At 40.1% G+C, this 12,893-nt stretch overlaps 1 protein-coding gene across 4 annotated transcripts in view; it reads left to right on the plus strand.

The window, feature by feature from the left end:
• The first annotated feature begins 10,813 nt into the window (after positions 1-10,813).
• Positions 10,814-12,893, plus strand: part of CEP112 (centrosomal protein 112) — a 402,227-nt gene continuing 400,147 nt past the window's right edge. For 2 of the 4 annotated variants that reach the window (XM_034641416.1, XM_034641414.1), the window contains exon 1: positions 10,814-10,949. The gene's annotated coding sequence lies outside the window, so the exon portion shown is untranslated. Of the gene's footprint in view, positions 10,963-11,164; positions 11,342-12,893 lie in introns of those variants that run through there. The other 2 variants (XM_034641415.1, XM_019802270.2) reach the window with 2 other exon arrangements.

Genomic DNA, 12,893 nt, shown 5'->3' on the forward strand with positions numbered 1-12,893 from the left:
TTTGTTGCAAATGCTTTCCTAATTAATTTTATTATTTCAAAATTTAAAAATACATAGAAAAAATTTTAAATTGCTCACTTTCCCTCAGCTCACTTAAACAGGGCTACGGAGCAGCGAAAATCAGTAATGATTTTCTTGGGGATCCCGTGAGTGGTTACTGGGGGCCTTTCTAATATAGATCTGAGCTCCAAGGCCTTTTGCTCAATCTCGGAGGGCCTCTTAATAAAAACTCACAGTTAAGCTTTCCTGTTCTTTCACAAGGCCATTACCTACTTGGATCAACTAAGACATAATCCAGAATTTCTGAAGTCCTATAGTCCACCCAATGAAGGAACATACCCAATGGTGGATTATTTACTTAAGTATTTATTACCTATGACCTTTCTCAAGGGTATAACTGGTAAGATAAGGGGCCAATCAGAATGGATGGTGGTCCTGGACTGAGGTCTGGGTTGGGGTGTGGGGGCTGAAAGCCTCCTGATGTATCAGACATCACCCTTTAGTTAGACTGGTGAAAGCAGGGCAGGAGGTCTTATGGGAAGAGCTGTGGGCCTCGTGGTTGGTACTCAAGCTTTTGGGCAACAGCTGTCTATCAATTGGTGTAAAAGCTTTTCACTATTTTTATACCCTGTATGCCCTGCCACACCTGCTTTCAAGAAAGATTTGGGATATTTCGATGTTGAAAGGACATAAACAACATAAAAATAAACCACACACGTCAAACAAAACAAAACAAGAACACATATTGTATGTTTAAAATTGTTATACCATTTATTTTTTAAAGCTTTATTATATTTTTAGAGCAGTTTTAGGTTTACAACAAAATTGAGAGGAAAGTACAGAGATTTCACATATACCACCCACCCTCACACACGCAGAGCCTAGCCATTATCAACATCATTTACCAAAGTGATATATTTTTAGCCAAAGATAGACCTACACAGACACATCACCTCAAGTTTACCTTAGGGTTTATTCTTGGTGTTGTCTATTCTATGGATTTGGACAAAAGTGTAATGACATGTATCCATTGTAGAGAGTATTTTCACTGCCCTAAAAATCCTCTGTGCTCTGCAGGACATCTTAGTTGCTTCCAGGTTTTAACGATTATGAATAAAGCTGCTATCATAATCTGTGTGCAGATTTTTGTGTGAATATAAGTTTTCAGCTTTTGGGTAAATACCAAGGAGCACGATTGCTGGATCATATGGTAAGAATATGTTTGTTTGTTTGTTGTTATCGAGATGTAATTGACATATAACATTGTATTAATTTCACATTTAACATAATGATTTGAGACATATATATATTATGAAGTGATCACCACAATAAGTATAGTTACCATCCGTCACCACACAGTTACAGATTTTTTTTCTTGCGGTGAGAACTTTTAAGATCTGCTCTCTTAGCAACTTTCAAATATATTATACCGTGCAGTATCATTAACTAGAGTCACCATGCTGTACATTACATCCCCAGGACTGAGTTTATTTTACAACCGGAAGTGTGTATTGTATTACTTGAAGTAAGTTTCGGCCACCTTTACCTGTTTCACCGAGACCGCCTTTAGTTCCGTAAGAAACCACTGAGCTGCCTTTCCAAAGTGGCTGCACCATTTTGCTCGCTCACTGGGAATGAATGAGAAGTCCTATTGCTCCACGTCCTTGTCAGCATTTGATGTGGACAGTGTTCTGGATTTTGGTCACTCTAATGGGTGTGTTGTGGTATCTCATTGTTTTAATTTGCATTTCCTGATGACATATGATGTGGAGCATCTTTTCATAAGCTTATTTGCCATCCATCTATGGTCTATTAAAACCATTGGCCCATTTTTTTAAATTGGGCTGCTTATTGTTAAGTTTTAGCAGTTCTTTGTATATTTTGGATAGCAATCTTCCATCAGATACATCATTTGCAAATATTTTCTCCCAGTCTGTGGCTTGTCTTCTCATTCTTTTTGATAGTCTCTCTCACAGAGCAGATTTTAATGAAGTCCAGCTTACCAATGATTTATTCCATGGATCGTGTCTTTGGCATTGTACCTAAAAAAGGTGTTGCCATACCCAAGATCATCTGGATTTGCTCGTATGTTATCTTCTAGGAGTTTTACAGTTTTCCATTTTACGTTAAGGTCTATGATCTATTTTAAGTTAATTTTTTTGATGGATGTAAGGTCTGTGTTCTAGATTAATCTTCTTGCATATGGATGTCCAGTTGTTCCAGCACCATTTATGGAAAAGACTGTCTTTGCTCCTTTGAATTGCTTTTGCTTCTTTATCAAAGATCAGTGGGCTGTATTTGCAGTGGTCTATTTCTGGGCTCTCTGTTCTGTTCCATTGATCTATTTGTCTATTACTTTGCTAAACCACACTCTCTTGATAACTATAGCCTCTATGTCTGTTGTTTGGTAACATCAGGTGTTCCCAGTGCCAAAGTTTCCTGAGCCCAGCTCTCCTATTTTAAACCTACAGTACCTCTCTACCTAGTATCCCCTTAGCCTGATCCATAAAGAAGCCCCTAGAACATGGTAGGTTTGTTGAGGATGGCATTTTGCATCATTTTGTTCATTGGAAGGCATTTCATCTGCTGGATAGGCTTGGATCCTGAAAAATCAGAGTAGACTTTGAAGCTTAGACCATAGTAGTGAGTCCTCTAATTTAATGATATTTTCATAGAAAGAGAAATCTGCTACTTTTGGCAATCTGAAGAGGCAATTTGGATTAGAGGGCCCCATCAGTAGAAACTACCCAATTGCAGCCCTCTATTTCATGATTATGTGGTCCATTTAGTAACATAGGTAGATTCTCTTTCCCAAATGTTTTTCTTCTCAAAAGCTTAGATCATCAGGTTGCCCAGCATTAAAATGCAACCATCCCCTTCCTAGGAGGTGTGCAGTGATCTCCCCTGCCAGCTGACAGACCAGGAAGTACTTCCCTCCTCTTCCCACAGGCAGTCAGATGGAGAAAGAGTGAAAGTGTGGCTAAGGAGCTGTTTATCATCCTATATTTTTAGCACGGCTGAATTCATCTTCCCGTGTTACGTGACAGTAATTAACTAGCAACTGCAGACCCAAACGATGCTATAAGCTACATATGGCCAAGGAGGACTTCTTTCAAAATGAGGATGTCCCCAGCTGTGCCTCCCCAAAACCAGCTTTCTTCTCTTGGATTATGGCTGATCAGGCTTCTACATGCAAAGGTGTCCATGTTTTAGCTTTCCTCTCACGTTGTCCTATATATCTGCAAGAGGTTTAGAGTATAAAAATGATTTCTTTTATTTCTAAGGCATTGATCATTCTTTCAATATATAGGGTCTCATTTTTGAAGCCCCAAACTCAATAACAGATATTCATCAGTGAAATTTCCCATCTACCCAGAGGATCCTTCCCCACCTTAACCTCTAAGTGAAAGATCATAAAGATACAAGAAATAGAGAAAGAAAAGAAAATCGCCTGGGATGTGTGCAAGTGTGTGTGTGAATGTGCGATGTATGTGTATGTGAATGAGTACGTGTGTGAGTGTGAGATGTAGGGGTTGATATGAACGTGTGAGTGTGTGTGAGAATATGCAATGTATGCTTGTACACGAATGTGTGGGTGTGTGAGAGAAATACTTCTTTGTGGGCGAATGCCGCCTCCTAGTGGCACCTATTACTTTTAAAAGTGCTTGCAAAAACAGGTGGGAGTGAAAAGTCTCCTTGCGTCAAGCATCAAGCATCAAGCAATTTTCCATATATCTCGCCATTGTTGACTTTATTTTCCCAACTATGCCATCCAGAAGGTAAAGAAACTCAGGCTCGGGGAGGTGATGTCACTTCGTTTACCTGAGTCACAAAGCTAGTGACAGTTATCCAAACTTTAGAACTATGTCTTTACTACCATCCTTACACTGCTAATTTAGCCATGAATTTTCCCAGTGGCTTTGTCGAAATGGTTGCAATCTAAAGTTAGAATTTCACAGCCTAGGGAGGAGTGCTGAAACATTAGTGGAGAGATTTCTGTACAGGTGAGGCTCTGAAGTGCCCTGGTAGGCGGTTGCCAGTTTGTATGCACGCTGCCGAGGGCATATGCATATCACCGAAGGGGAGAAGAGCCCGTTTCTCTCTGTGGATAGCTCCAGTATGGCCTGCTCAAGAGGGCAGAATACATAAAGCCACAGGGAGAGGGGTGGAATGGTGATTGCAGCTTAGTTCTGGCATAAGAATGGAATCCAGCATCATTGTGTTAAAGGTAGCCTTTTCTTCAGTGGTGAAGAAAAAAAAATATGCCTCACAATTCTGTTCCTGCTCTGTTTATACTGCATCTATTTTTTGTCTTACAATTTGTATTTTGTGACCTGTAAATAGGAAGTTCTGAATCATTTCCTATCCAATTTAAGGAATTTACTGGCTACAGGATTATTTTGATATCTACCTCTAATGTGTTTACATAATAGTGATCGTTCTTGGTATTTATAAATTGCTTTCCATTTAGATAGCTCAGAGTCATTCATTTATTTCATTCTAATGATACAGAGTATCTTGATAACGCAAAATGGTGAATCAACTGAAATTTGATTAGTTAGAATATTAGCCCATGCTAAGTACTGTGTATAGAGCCATCGCTGGTTTTGAAACGATAAATCAAAATATGGAAGTTATGTACATCATGTCAAATTCTAGAAAAATGGACAAAGAGCTAAAGAGATCCTTTGCAAATGAATAAAAGGAAAAAACTAATAGAGATTTAAAAAATATTTCAATGTTTCTAATAGTGGAAAATTATATTAAAGAGGACTATTTTTATATGCAGTTAGCACAGATTAGGAAAATTGTTAATGTGAGACAGCTACTCTCAGGGAACATTGAATAGGATTGCAAATTTTCAAAACACTCCTAGAAAGCAATTTGACAGTACTGATCAAAAGCTTCAATTTTTTTATGTCCATAGGAATATCTTTTATGGAGATAGCTGAAACTTCAACCAAGATGTACATATTAAAAGATATTTATTGTAATATTATTTATAAGAGTCAAAACTTGCTCAATAATTTACATATCCAATCACAGGAGAATAATTAAGCAAATTTTGTTGCATCCAAATGATGGGACAATAGGTAGACAGTAGAATAATTACACACTCACACACACACACATATGTGATTTGAGGAAATAATGCGATTAATTAATAGTGGTTATTCTTTAGTGGTAGGATTACACATAAATTTTATTCTCTTCTTGAAAACTTTTAGTGTCTTCCAATTTCCTATAATAGCATTACAATTTTATAAATCTGATAAAAAAAATAATTCAAAAGTCTCAGTCTAGGAAGAAAAGTTTCATTTCTCTTTACAGGTAACTTTTGATTATAATTTTTTAAAAAGACTTTATTTATTTGAGAGAGAGAGAGAGAATGAGCAGGGGAGAGAGGCAGAGGGAAAGGGAGAAGCAGACTCCCTGCTGAGCAAGGAGCCTGATGCCGGACTCGATCCCAGGATCCTGGGATCATGAACTGAGCCAAAGGTAGATGCTTAACTTACTGAGCAACCCAGGCATCCCAACTTTTGATTATTTTTGATAGGAAGTGGGATAACTGCCTGGTGATCCACTGCAGTGATCCAAAGGCACTAACATTCATTCTTAGTATTATATTTTCTTTTTTATGTGTATATTATTCACAGTCCTTCAAATTACTGGATAAATTCACATTGAAATTGTTGAAGCCCTGACTCAAAAAAGTTGTAGAGGAGAAAAATAAATGGCAAAATTTTGTGTCTGAGACAATTTTTCCAGAATAGTGCTATTTTGGGAGAGATCTGAGGATATCTAGTAAGTAAAATTGACAGAATTTGAAATATCTTTAATTGCTTCACCTAGAGAATCACTGTCCTCATTTGATTCGTATTCCTACAGGCTTTCCTTTCTTTGTGTGTCTGGCAAGTATGTAAAATGGAATAATCACATTTTGTAACTCACTTTCAATATTTATTGGTATAGACTTCTACTTTTGGTATGAGTCTTTAGGGCAATTAAGGTTATCAAAAGAATGCCTTTAGGAAATATGTAAGTTTTATATGCATCTAACTTAAAGATGTAAGTTACTGTAATCAGGTTTACATTTGACTTTATAGAACAGGAAACTCAAATGACAGTGGGTTAAGCAAAATGGAGGTAACTTCCATATCTGTGCTATAATTTTATAGAGCAGGAGTTTAAAATACAGAGTTCATCAGATTTAATACAATGAAATGCAGCCTACTTCAAGCTATGTATGAATAATTATTATCTTTCTTTTTTTAAAAGATTTTATTTTTATTTATTCGACAGAGATAGAGACAGCCAGCGAGAGAGGGAACACAAGCAGGGGGAGTGGGAGAGGAAGAAGCAGGCTCATAGCAGGGGAGCCTGATGTGGGGCTCGATCCCATAACGCCGGGATCACACCCTGAGCCGAAGGCAGACGCTTAACCACTGTGCCACCCAGGCGCCCCTAATTATTATCTTTCTAATTAGCAAGAGGTCATATTTCCCCATGTCTTATGTAGGGAATAATTGAATTCACATGGTTCAGGATTATCTAGACGAATCTCTCAATTTTAAGTTTATGTTTTGAAAAGAAACAGATAGCTTTCAACATGAGAAGTATAGCATTATCAACTTTCCACTCAGGAAGGAAAAACAATTTATATTTTACAGTCATGTTTTTACTATCATGTTCATACTCTATTATCAACTGTGTTACCACTGGATTTTTAAAAATTGAGGTAAAATGTTACTTGTTTTTGAAACAAACTTCTTTCATTTAAGTCACTTGTAGCTGATAGGAAATCATATATATTTTCTGAAACAATATTTTCAATGGGAATAATGTTTCAATTTCAACACCTTTTTAAAATCAAACCTAAAACAAGGTTGAGTATGTATTTTCATATCCTGACTTTATAATCACTATATAGTGTTTGCTTTATCTTCCCTATATTTCCATCACATATTATTTATATACCTTTTAAGGCCGGTGACATAATCTGACTCCAAATGTGGTATTTGGTGTTTGTCTTATTACCTCCTACTATTTTTTTCAACGTTTGGAAGGTGGAAACTCATCTTTGTTCTCACAACTCCTGGAGCTTTGTTGAAGTTGGAACCATTTGTGGTAACTCCCTAGTCTCCTTCTCTAAGAAAGGAATCCCAATCCCTGTCCTTTAGCACAAAGGTAAGCTAATACAGTCATGTTTATACAGTGGGATGCCCCATCTCCTGACCACACCTGATCTGATTAAGCGTTCTCGCTTGATTCAAATTTTAGACGAATTGAGTGCACTCTCCCAGAAAGAAATTTGGATTCAGAAAAGTTAGTCTTCCGGGCCTCCTGAACGGAAGCTTTGTAAACTAGGAAGTTACGGGTGGCCATGTTCTACCACAGGTGTGAAGAGAAGCACAAAAGACCCATCTGCCTTCATTCTTTGATTCAATAAACATTTATGGATTGTCTCTAAGTAGCAGGTACTTTGCAAGGTGCTGGGTCTACAATGGTAAGCACAGCATATATAGTTCCTGTCCTTATGGATCCTATAAACATTTGAAAAAGATTGTTAATATTAGTAAATAATTGGTTACAAATTTTGATAAATGCAATGGAGAAAAGGAACAGGGGGCTTTGAAGGAGAATAAGGGGTGGATTAAGAATCAATGAAGGCCTCTCTGAGTAAGTGACATTTAAGCTGAAGTGAACAGCAAGGTGTTAGAGCATTCCTGGTAGAGGAAACATTTCCTGAGGATACATACTAGATGTTCAATGACACCTAGTGGCATTCAATAAATATATTTTGAGCTGAAAAATCATTATGCTTTATCAGGTAACCAGACATAACAGTCCTATTAATTGGTTGCCATAGGTGTTTGGCCGTAAAAGGCTTACATGAACCTGTATTTTTCAGGCCACATAAGCTTGGGGCTATACTGTGATAGTCACAAAAGAGTGTTTATCTGACTTTACACTTGAGGTCCCTGAATGGACTCTGATTCCAGCCATTTCTTCCCAAGGATTAATGGAGGTCTCCAGGGTGGGTCCCATGTGTACTCGTATGTCACTGAACTACCATACGCTGTGCATCATTTCTCTTTCTCTAAGTCTTTGTAGCTGTGAGGATGCTGTTATTCTCACTTCTTGTGATGCTTGATGAAGGCATCCCTGCTGCTGCTACTTTTTACTGAGGCCTGCCCTGAGGTTGCTGGAGCCAAAGTCTAGGGGCGATGTTGTCTGTACTGAGTGTGCTACCTTCAGAAATTATGTTCACAAATGCTGGTTATGGCTTCTGTTCTCAATGTTTAAATGGGTATAAAATCCACACACAGGAGTTCTTAACCTAGGCTCTATGGATAGGCTTCAGAAATTTTGGAAATCCTTTGATTTGTATGCACATTTTGGGGCATATGGGCATTTCATGGTGGAGGAGTAAGGGAGGAGGGTTATAACTTTTTAAGATTTTTGAAGGATGTTCCATTCCCTCTAAAGATTAGGAATCACTCTGTTACAACAAGAGGAGGAGAGCTGGAAGCCATTCCAAGGCCAGCACTGTGATTTATGGAGAATCGCCTTCCCCTTCAATGTTTGTATCATCACTGAACCAGATCTGCTCACCATCTCTTAGGATGAATTACTTCCTAGGGCTTCCTTGGTTCTCATGTAAGGAGAGTCTTTACATTTTCCACCAGGCCTCTCAATAAAATGTATAGGCTTGAGTCCTAAGGTGAACACATCTCAGTCTCCAACTGGTATCCCAGCTTCATATTTATAACATAAATAACAATAAAAACCTCCATGCATATCATAACAATATTTTTGTTTGCATAAATATATATGTATGTACAGTTGAGATTTGTGGGGATTAGGGTAGCCAAACGCCTGACCAGTTGAAAATCCATGTATAATTTTTTGACTCTCCTGAAACTTTACTACTAATAACCAACTGTTGACCAGAACTGATTAACATCACTGATAACATAAACACTCGATTAACACATATTTTGTACGTTACATGTATCATTTACTGTGTTCTTACAATAAAGTAAGCTAGAGATAAGAAAATCATAAGGAAGATTTAATGTTTAAATTGTTTAAAATGTTAAAATGTTTAAAAAAATTTACAGGACTACACTACTATATTTACAGAAAAAAAATTGGTGTGTAAGTGGACCCATGCAGTTGCGACCCATGTTGTTTAAGGGTCAATATACTCTTTAAATGAAAAAGTGACAGTCTTCTAGTTCTTAAAGGTGAAAAGGGAGATTTTCGTATCTTTTTCCTTTCACTTAATTAGAGAAAATATGTAAGAAGTTTATTTTCATAATTTTTTTTACTTATTACTTTTTACTCTAAGTCATATTTTTTCTCTGCAATTATTTCCTCTCAGAACTTGACTTTGTTTTATTTTTTTCTCCTTGATCCCTTTTTTAATCTTCCATTTTTTTGCTCATTCTCATTTAGACATCAATTGTCAACAATTCATTTCATGTTCTCCCTGCAATGTGGTTGTATATTTTGAACTTCACTGAGTGGCCAAATTCCTGCAATTAATTGCTTGCATGGGTTTTGCATCCCTGAATCTCAGTGCAAATGATCTGGATTACTGATCATTCTTTAGCTATAAACATGTTCAAATATGCTTCGGAAAACTAATTTCTAAAAGCATTTCATAGTTTCCTTCCTTTAGTCTTCATAATTTGTCATGGAAACAATGAAGAACTGTTGGTGCTTATTTCTGGTGGATGGGTTTGAAAAAGCACCTTGGAGAGCATACAACTTCCCTCTGGAAGCTTGAAAGTAACTAGTTACAAATGAATGAATCTTCTATTTTCTTTATGGAAAACTGAAAAGATGCTTCAAGCTGTGCTTATGTTAGATTTGGCATCACACCGGTATTGCAGAGAAACTGCAGAAGGAATCCTGTTGTGAAATTAGATGAAAAACAGTGGTAAACTGAATTGCACTTAAGTGAGTGTTTTTACAATTTAAATTTTGTTTCTGTCTGGTATTTAAATGAATATACTTCAGAGCTTTTCCAGAAATGTAACAGAAGACCAAAGAATATCACAACATAGCAACGCAGACATGGAGACTGCCGTTGAGGTGGTTGAGACTTCCTGGGAGTAGCAAAATTACATTTTCCCACTTGATTTTGCTCTTCTACACAGAATTGGTAAACACAAAACCTTTTAATTTATTTCAGCAGCTTCAGAATTTGGGGTCCAGTTTCTTTAGACCTCGGATAGCTCTGAAAGCAAAAAAAAAAAAAAAAAAAAAAAAAAAAAAAAAAAAAAAAAAAAAAAAAAAAAAAAAGGAAAAAAAAAAAGAAAAAATGAAACAAGCTAATGCTCATTTTCCCCGTTTAATCCGACCTCATTCACGTCTGGGTTGTGACATACCAGGCAGTAAATTCTCACTTCTGTAGACTCAATGACGTCCGTCCAAATGGACACAACCTTCTGTGAACACCCTGCAGCGATTCCATTTTCTTTACCCTTTACCTGTTTCTTCTCCACAACCCCTAAAGTGTTCACAAGTTACTCTCCTCGCTGGATGACCCAGGGTACCAGTGTGCAGACAGCTGTCGGGTTACCCTGGGAACCTCCGCCTGGGACCCGCCTACTTACCATCAGGCTACCCAGCTAGCCTGGAGGCTGCGCGACACTGAGGAGCGTCGCCATGGCAACAGCGCGGGCGCTCACCGCGACCCCACGGCGAGGAAAAGTGTACGGAAGTCCCGCCTCCGGATTGCCGGGAGCGTCGCTATGGCAACGGCGCCGCGCGCAGGCCGCGACCGCAGGGGTGGGAAGGGGCGGAGAATGCGAGCGCGGAAGTCCCCGCCCCTGGGCTGCTAGGGCGGCGGCGACCGCGGCGGCCCGCAAGGATTTGAAACCGTTTCTCTGTGGCGGACGCGGGGGCGGCGGCGCGGCCGACCGGAAAGCTTGCATGTAGGGGCGCCAGGTTCTCGATTTTCCCAATTTCCCCGCCCCGCCCCTACACCCGGGTTCTCGAGTGGAATTTTGCGCGGGGTGACGGCCGCCCCTCCCGTGCGGGCCCGTTCGGGGAGGGGCGTCGCCTCGCAGGCCCCGGGGCAGGTTGCAGGGCCTGTGAGGCGCGCGCCCGGCTGGGGGGTGGGGGTGAGGGGGAGCGAGGGTGGGGGTGAGGGTGCTGGGCGCGGTCGGCCCGCGATTCCACTTGGGGGTGAAATCCAGTCCCGGCGCGGACTGGGAAACTTCTGGGTAAAGTTTGCTAGATGGATGGAGCTGGTCCACAGGACGGGGTCCCGAGATCGGACGGCAAGGTTGGCCGCTGGGGAGGAGAAATCTGTGTCCCGGACAAGGTAGGGAAGTGGCCGCGGCCTCGCGAAGGCGCAGGCCGCGCTCCCGGCGCCCGCTGGCCGCTCAGACACGGGAAGTTCCTCCCAGGACAGGCTGGGCGACCCCGGAGTTAGGGTAGGACCGGTGTGCTGGCTCCCGTGTGGGCAACAGTCCCGACGCCCGGAGCTCTCGGGAAGGCCTGGCCCAGCACCACGGCGTGCGTGCGGGAGCCACCGAGTGTTCCCGAGTTCCAGTGTGCAGGAGAACTACACACGTACAGATGAACAGTTTTTATTCTGATCCTCGTGGGGCTCTTTTATCATTTGTCCTTTATATTCAATGAATAAAAATAAGGTAGAAAAGGCGAACGGGATGACAGGAGCCTCTGCGTCGTGATCAGGCTGCAGCCTGGAGCGCACGACGATGGGCACCCAGTGTCTAGGCCCAGCTGCCACTTTTCGTGGGACCGGCTCTAGGACAGTTACTTAACCCCGCCGAGCCTCGACTTCCTCCTCTGGGAAACGGCCACGAAATAGTGCCTGTCTCCCAGGGTGATGACTGGGAAACGTCTGTAAAGCACACATAGCGTGCTCCTGGCACCATCAGGCAAGGCCCAGTCAGTGCTCTGGTAACTGTCCAAGCATCACGTGCACCTGTAAAACTTTCTGATTTACCGTGGGAGGTATTTCAGATTTTCTGGAATGACTCACCATACATTTAAAAATGTGGTTTGAACAAAATTGATTTTTGCAACTTCCAGGAATATGTTTATTGTGTTTGGCAGAGGGCATGATATATGTCAGGTGTGGATTCTTTGGCAGTGTGGCTGCTTTTCTCCCAAGGTCTTTTAGTATTTGTGGCTTGCGTCTGCTTTGCTGACTCCTATGGCGGCTAAGCACCTTGAGAAGGTCTTAGCCCATTTGATAGTGTCCACATATAAAAGGTTTAAAAAAAGACAGCGCCAGTGAGTTAAATAAAGACGCGATCAAATATAGATTATAACTATAAGCAAGAGTGACCCAACTGAGTTCTTTGTTTGCTTTTGAAATAATTTGTGATTCGTAGGCACGTGAGAAGTACTAAGGTAAAGCTTCAAGTAGTGATACAACTTTGATTAGCTGGAACTAAGTAGATATAATTTGTTTATAAGGTGTAATTTGTGTAGCAAGAATTCCTTGAAGGTTTGAAATGGTAACTTAATTTTTTCCTTTTTGCATTTCTTAATTTTGTTGGAGAATAAATAAGGGATAAGGAGATGCGGATTTTTAGCTTTTACCCTATACCACATTGACCCTTTATTGTGTTTTAAAGAAAACTGTACTCCACTATTGTGTGTCATTATAGCAATTCCAGTTGCCTTCCTACTTTTCAAAATATGTCTTTATTAGTTGGAGACATTGCTGACTTTTATGTAAATGGCCAAGCAGTCAGGTATAATGGATCTAAGAGCTAGGGATTTCAGAATTTTAATCTGAGCTTTGTGTTTAATTTCATGACTTTGAGGGAGTCTTTCAGCTGTTGAGTTTTAGTTTTCCCTAACATTAAACGTTAACATCTCCTGTGTGTGTCAAAGAA

Source organism: Ailuropoda melanoleuca, chromosome 13, assembly GCF_002007445.2.
Source record: "Ailuropoda melanoleuca isolate Jingjing chromosome 13, ASM200744v2, whole genome shotgun sequence".
NCBI classification, from domain to species: domain Eukaryota; kingdom Metazoa; phylum Chordata; class Mammalia; order Carnivora; family Ursidae; genus Ailuropoda; species Ailuropoda melanoleuca.